This window comes from Nicotiana attenuata, unplaced genomic scaffold, assembly GCF_001879085.1.
Source record: "Nicotiana attenuata strain UT unplaced genomic scaffold, NIATTr2, whole genome shotgun sequence".
NCBI lineage: Eukaryota > Viridiplantae > Streptophyta > Magnoliopsida > Solanales > Solanaceae > Nicotiana > Nicotiana attenuata.
Genome location: NW_017673518.1, coordinates 78,667 through 86,298, shown reverse-complemented (window position 1 = coordinate 86,298; position 7,632 = coordinate 78,667).

The following is a 7,632-nucleotide window of genomic DNA, read 5'->3' as shown; positions in this document are numbered from 1 at the left end:
TGTCTATAGCAACGGTTCTCAGTCGTCGCAATACACAAATAGCGTCGGTTCAAAACCGTTGCCATAACTCACTATTAATCGTTGATTTTGATCATAATAAAACCGTCGCAGTAGATGTGCCTATGGCAACGGTTATTAAACCGTTGCTTGAAAATGTTGCAATAGACCAATGGCGACGCAAGTTCCCGCAACAGACGCTAAACTGTGGCACTAGCTTTATCGCAACGGATGTTTTTACTATGGCAACGGAACGTGTGGCGTTGCCTTAGGCCTATTTTCTAGTAGTGTGTTATACGCTAAATTCTCTAAGTGTGAGTTTTGGTTAGACTCGATGGCATTGTTGGGTCACGTGGTGTCTAGTGAGGGGATTAAGGTAGATCCGAAGAAGATTGAGGCAGTTCAGAGTTTTCCTAGACCATCTACTACTACTGAGATCCAATGTTTCTTGGGGTGGGCTGGGTATTATCGCCGTTTTGTGGAGGGGTTTTCATCTATAGCAGCCCTATTGATAAGATTGACACGAAAGGGTGCCTTATTTAGGTGGTCTGATGAGTGTGACGAGAGCTTTCAGAAGCTCAAGACTGCCTTGACTATAACTCCGGTTCTGGTTTTGGCATTAGATCGGGTTCTTATACAGTCTATTGTGATTCTTCATGTATTAGTATTAGGTGTGTGTTGATACAGGATGGGAGAGTGATTGGTTATGCTTCGCTTCGGTTGAATCCCCTTGGGAAGAACTATCCAGTGCACAATTTGGAGTTGGCAGCTATTGTTTACGCGCTCAAGATTGGGAGGCATTATCTTTACGGCGTGTCCTGCGAGGTGTTCACAGATCACAGGAGTCTCCAGCACTTGTTCAAGCAAAAGGATCTGAACATGAGGCAACGGAGATGGTTGGAGCTACTAAAGGACTATGATATCACCATTCATTATCTTCCAAGGAAGGCCAGTGTGGTGGTCGGTGCTTTGAGTAGGAAGGCTGAGAGCATAGGGGGTCTTGCTTATATTCCATTGGGGAGAGAACGTTAGCATTGGATGTTTAGTCTTTGGCCAATCGGTTCGTGTGGTTGGATATTTTGGAGTCCACCACGGTTCTCGTTTGTGTTGTATCACGGTTGTCCTTGTTTGAGCGCATCAAGGTACGTTAGTATGATGATCCCCACATACTTGTCCTAAGGTACATGGTGCAGCATGGTGATGATAAGGAAGTTACTATTGGAGATGATGGGGTATTGAGGCTTCAAGGCCGGATCTGTGTTCCAAATATGGATGGGTTGCGAGAGTTGATTCTTGAAGAGGCCCATAGTTTGCGGTATTCCAATCATCAGGTGGCCGCGAGGATGTACTATGATTTGAGGTAGCACTATTAGTGGCGGAAGATGAAGAAGGAAATTATTGAGTATGTTGCTCGCTGTTTGAACAGTCAGCAGGTGAAGTACGAGCATCAGAGACCTGGTGATTTGCTACAAAGGCTCGATATTTCTTAGTAGAAGTGAGAGTGTATCACTACATGGACCTTGAGGAGATTTGATGCAGTGTGGGTTATTGTGGACAAACTGACCAAGTCTGCACACTTCATTCCAGTCATGACTACCTACTCTTCAGAGTAGCTGGCTCGAACTTACATTCCTAAGATGGTTCGTCTTCGTGGTGTGCCTGTGTCTATTATTTTGGATCGAGGCAATCAGTTTGCATTGTATTTTTGGAGAGCAATGCAGTGGGAGTTGGGCACACAGATCGAGTTGAGTATGGCATTTCATCCCTAGACGAACGGGCAGTCCGAGTGCATTATTCAAATATTGGAGGACATTTTACGAGCTTGAGTCATTGAGTTCGGAGTATCATGGAGTCAGTTTCTACCACTAATGGAGTTTGCCTACAACAATAGTTATCATACGAGTATCCAGATGTCTCCTTATGAGACCCTATATATGAGGCAGTGTTGTTCTCCTGTTTGTTGGTTTGAGCCTGTGGAGGCTAGGTTGCTGGGCAATAATTTGGTCTGTGCTGCTTCGGAGAATGTGAAGTTGATTTAGGAGCGGCATCGTACAGCGGGCTGAAGAGTTATGCTGACAGAAAGGCATGTGATGTTGCATATATGATGGGCGAGAAGGTTCTACTCAGATATTAGACCATGAAGGGTGTGATGAGGTTCGGGAAGAAGAGCAAGTTGAGCCCTAGGTATATTGTTCCTTTTGAGGTGCTTGAGAGAGTGGGAGAGGTGGCGTACAGACTTGCCTTTCCCACCTAGTCTATCGGGAGTTCAGCAAGTGTTTCATGTTTCTATGCTTGAGAAATATTATGGGGATCCATCACATGTTTTGGACTTCAACACGATGCAGTTGGATGGGGATTTGACTTATGATGTGGAGTTGGTGGCCATTTTAGACCGGTAGGTTCGAAAGTTGAGGTCGAAGAATATATCATCGTTGAAGGCTCATTAGAGAGGTCAGTCGAGGAGGCTACATGGGAGACCAAGTAGGAGATGCGCAGCAGATATCCTCACCTTTTTTAAACTCCAGGTATGATTCTAGACTCGTTCGAGGATGAACGTTTGTTTAAGAGAGGGAGAATGTATCCACCTAGCCAGCCATTTTGAGTATTTTAGCCCTGTTTTCCTATTTGATTCTTCACATATGTGTATTTGTGGGTATGTGACTTTCCAGGGTGGTTGGTTTGAATTCGGGGAGCTTTTGGACTGAATTGGGACATTTAGTCCCAAGGTTGGAAGCTTAAGTTGTATGAGTCGACCGGAGTTTAACTTTTGTGTAGATGACCGGTCGGAGTTTAAATTTTGTGTAGATGACCCCGGAATGATATTTTGATGCTTCCAATAGCTTCATATGGTGATATTGGACTTAGGCGTGTGTCTGGATTTGGATTTGGAGGTTCCTAGGTCGTTTGGCTTGGATCAGCGAAAGTTGAAAAGTTGAAGGCTTGGAAGTTTGATAGGTTTGATCGGGAGTTAAACTTGTTGATATGAGTTTTTGATTTTGTTTCTAGGATTTGGGATAGGCCCATTGTGCCATTTGGGACTTGCATGCAAAATTTGAGGTCATTCCGAGTTGATTTGATATAGTTCGGCATGAGTTTTAAGTTGAAAGTTCATTAATTCATTAGGCTTGAATTGAGATGTGATTCGTTTTTTTGATGTTGTTTGGTGTGATTTGAAGCCTCGAGCAGGTCTACGTTATGTTTTGGAACCTGTTGGCATGATTAGATGGGGTCTCGGGAGGCTCAAGTTAGTTCCGAGGTGGTTTCGGATCATTCATATATGTTTGGGAATTGCTGGTTGCTGGTGTGTCTACAGTGCTTTGCGATTGCAGAGCTATTTTCGGGATAGTGTAGAGGAACTTTGGGTAGCAGGTGTTTTGTTCTACGCGATCACGAAGTTGGTGACGCGTTCGCAGAGTGCTGTGACTGTTGGCTTTCGTGTTCACAAGATTGGGGATGCGTTCGCGAAGGGTTAGGTTGTTGAAGGTCGCGATCGCAACAATTGGACCGCATTCGCGAAAGGCAATTTGGAGCTGGCGTATTTTGGCTTCCACGATCGCGATGCATATGCCTGGGCAAATTATTTAAATACTTTATTTTGAAGGTTTTGGTTATTTTATCACATTTTCAGTCATAGAGCTCGGATTTGGGCGATCTTGGAGGGGATTTTCACGATTTGGATTGGGGTATGTGTTTTTTACTAGGATTTGTTCATTATCCATGATTTCATCCTTGTTTTTACTAAGTGAAGTAATTGGGGATTTTCGTTAAAAAAAAATCTAAATGTAATTTGAGGATTTGAACCCCGATTCGGAGTTGGAATTGGATGAAATTGGTATGGTTGGACTCGTATTCGAATGGGTGTTCGGAATTTTTGTGCTTTGTCGGGTTCTGAGGTGCGAGCTCGGTTTGACCTTTTGGGTTGACTTTTTGATTTTGTTAAACATCGAAGCTGTATTATTTGAGGTTGTTTCCTAGGGCAAATTTGATGATATTAAGTTGTTTATGACTAGATTCTAGTCGTTTGGAGGTTGATTCGCATGGGAAGGGCTTTTTGGAGTATTGATCCCCACATTTTGAGGTAAGTAGCATATCCAAACTTGTTATTGAAGGTAATTATCCCTGAGAACTATGATACTTGAGATGTGTTCGGGGTGACGCACGTGCTAGGTGACGGCCGTGTGTGTGTGCACCGGGGTATTCATGATCCGGGTGGACTTTAGACTATTACGGGACTTGTTTTTCTATCTTGCCTCGTTATATCTGTAATTTCTCTACTTGTATGATTATTTGAGCTATGATTCATGTTAGAAATCATGTCTAGCCTATGTGCTTGTTTGTTTGAGATAGAATAGGGTTATTCTTGCAGTGTTGAGTTGTTTGCCTTGATTGTAGTCATATCCTCAGTTATAATTCTCATCCACATGTTATATCTCAATCTTTGTACGTTATTTGTTTGTCATATCAAATGTTGTTGTTTCCTTCTATATGTGATACTGTTTGGGCTTAATTCTATGAGATGTGAGCCATTGAGACGTGAGCGGTTGATGACTGATGTGGGCCATAGAGTCGTGTTGTGAGTTATATTTGGATCGGGTTGCATACCACAATGGATTGATATTTGGATCAGGTTGCAAATATCCATGTATTGTTCAAACAGTTCAAACAGTTGTATTGTTCAAACAGTTGTATTGAGGATTTACCCATGTATTTAGAGATTCTATAGTGGGTCATGTACTTTTTGACACCAGATCTTTGGAATGGTTGTATTTGTGTTATCGTTGTTTTCTCAGATGACATTTTCGTTGTTAAAATTATAAAATTATGTTTATTGAGTACGTTATTATTGTGAAACTGTTGACTTACCTAGCAAGTAGTGTTAGGTGCCATCACGACTTAGGTGGGAGTTTGGGTCGTGACATCGGCCCACGTATGCTTGAGTATATTACATGTATCAGGATTGGTACGCTCGGGGCCTTAGGGCACCCCCACCCCCACCCCACCCCCCATCCACCCACCCCCAAGTTTGAGGTGTGATATTACTGTTATAATGTGATACCTTTTGGGGTTAAAATGGTGGTTCCATTTATCAGAGGCTCGCGAATAAGACGTTTGAACATCTAATTAGGAAAATTATGACGTGTTGGTTAAGTCTCCTAATGCAGGGGATCAGTTGAGTCATTTACAAGAAACATTTGACATCTTGAAGAACAATATGAGGATAAATGTGTTTTTGGAGTTGGGTCAAGAAGATTTCTCGGTTTCTTGGTATTAATGCTTAGGTCGCGCGGAAGCTGATTATGAAATGAGGGAAGTTCATGAAGGAGTTTGCAGCAATCATTCTAGAGCAGATTCATCGGTGCTGAAGTTAATAAGAGTTGATTACTATCGGCCCTGAATCGAGCAAGATACTAAATCATTTGTTCAGAAGTGTGATAAATGTCAACGTTAAGCTCAGTTAGTACACCGGTCGGATGAATTTTTTCATTCAATTGTGTCACCATGACAATTTACGAAATGAGGGATGGAAATTTTCCTTAATTTTGACTTACTATTTCTCTAAATAGGTTGAAGTAGGTGCTTTATTGGAGAACGAGAGGCTTTAGGGGTCACATTATTAGTTGATTCGGAGTACCAAAAGAAATTACATGTTACAACGGGCCATAATTTATCGGCTCTAAAGTTACAAAATTCCTAGAGGGACTGAAAATTAAAAGGATTACTTCATCTCTATATCATCCAAGTGCTAACGGTCAAGTAGAGTTAATGAATAGAGCAATAATTCAAAATTTGAAGAAGAAGTTAGAGGATGCCAAAGGCAGATGGCCTGAAGAGTTACTGATAATAGGTGAATTTGACTAGAATCACGCACCGAATAATCACCTTCTTGTGAACTTTTAATGTGGAAAATGACAACAAAATGCTCTTATTAGTGCTTTACATGATTTGCAGGTGAAATAGGTGTAAGGAAGGCTAAGGAGCGGTTTTGGAGTCAATTATTGATGAAAAGAGGCTAATTGTTGAATTTCCAAAGTAAACCATTCAAAACAGGCCAAAATGCCCGGGTACAAGTTCCACCGCGGTTCTACCGCGACCGCGGTGAAACCGCGGTGGAAGGCAGTCTCTGAAGGTTGAAGATTCCGCGAAGGCGTTTGACCGCGGTTCTACCGCGACCGCGGTAGAACCGCGGTGGGTACAGAAAACTTCGGGGACTTAAGTGTAAAACACGGGATTTTTAGACCTAAACCCTATTTAAAACGCTAGACTTCGCCCAAAAGGTGGAGATATTGAATTCTAAGGGTTCTTAGCAAGAAAAACAATTGTGAGAAAGTACTCTAAACATCTTTCTTCTTTTCTTTTGATTTTTATGATGAATTCAATCTTAGTTTATTCACCCATAGTCATGAGTAGCTAAATTCCTTGTCTAAGGCTTTGATGGACCCTATTGGGTGATGAACTTCTTGTTTATGTGAATACAAATTGCTAGTTTAATCTTTATTTGTTCAACTTCGTGTTCGTTGTAGTTAATTGACAGGATCCTCAATTAGTTGTGCCTATTTAGTGTGCATAACTTGGAAAAGAGTGCATATTTAGGGTATTGTTGAACAACACCACTCCTAGATTATTAGAGGAATCTATAATTGCGGGTTTAAAGGCGGGATTAGGAATAACGAAGCCTTGGGTGCAATCTAAATTGAATTGTGCTAAATAAAGCAAGCTAGTGTATCTCGGGAGAGTGCAATAGTAGATTACTGTGATTACTCGGGAGAGATTTGCGGTAAGATTAGCGTTCATGATTGATAGAGGTGTGTGGGTAAATTTGTATGAGCATAAACAGAAGGGATTCCATCAATAGAGGAAATCATTGCCTTAGCTTTGTCCCATAATTGTTTACAACCTTATTAATTTAGTTATAGCCTTTTATTTACTTGCAAGTTAGTTATTAAAGAACAATCAACTGAGAATTTGAATATTTGGGAAGCTGGTTCTGAAGACTTGGTGGGTCTGAAGGTAGCAGTTGATAGGTTAACTCTCTGTGGGATTCGACTCCGGACTTGTAAACCGGATGATATTTGCAGCGACCGCATTGTCCTTTTTATAAGGCATAGTTGGGCGTGATCAGTTACCCGGAGTATTGTGGGCATACGGACCACGAAAAAATTAAGCATCGGCGAAATACCTTTTCCCTTGTCTATGGAGCAGAGGCTCTGATTCTAGTGAAGATAGGTGAATCAACTATGAGATTTTCTCGGACAAGAGAGCTATAAAATGTTGAAGCTATGTTGATTAAGCTAGATTTGCTTAATGAGCACCAGGATTTTGCTTATGTAAGGATGATGGTGCAGAAGCAAGGAATGGAAAAGTATTATAATCGTTAAGCGAATGAATAGAAGGAAAAGAGATCAGAAAGATAGGCGAACGACTTGACTATAATATAGGTACTCCGTTGTTATAAACCAGGAGACTTAGTTTTATGGAAAATGACTCATGACACCCAGAAAGTCAACACTGGATAGTTGGGACCAAATTGGGAAGGAACTTACTGAAATTCAGCTATAACCGAAAAAGGCTCATATCAACGGGAAAATAAAAATAGAGTTAAATTGTCAAACAACTAGAACGTAAGCCATCTCAAAA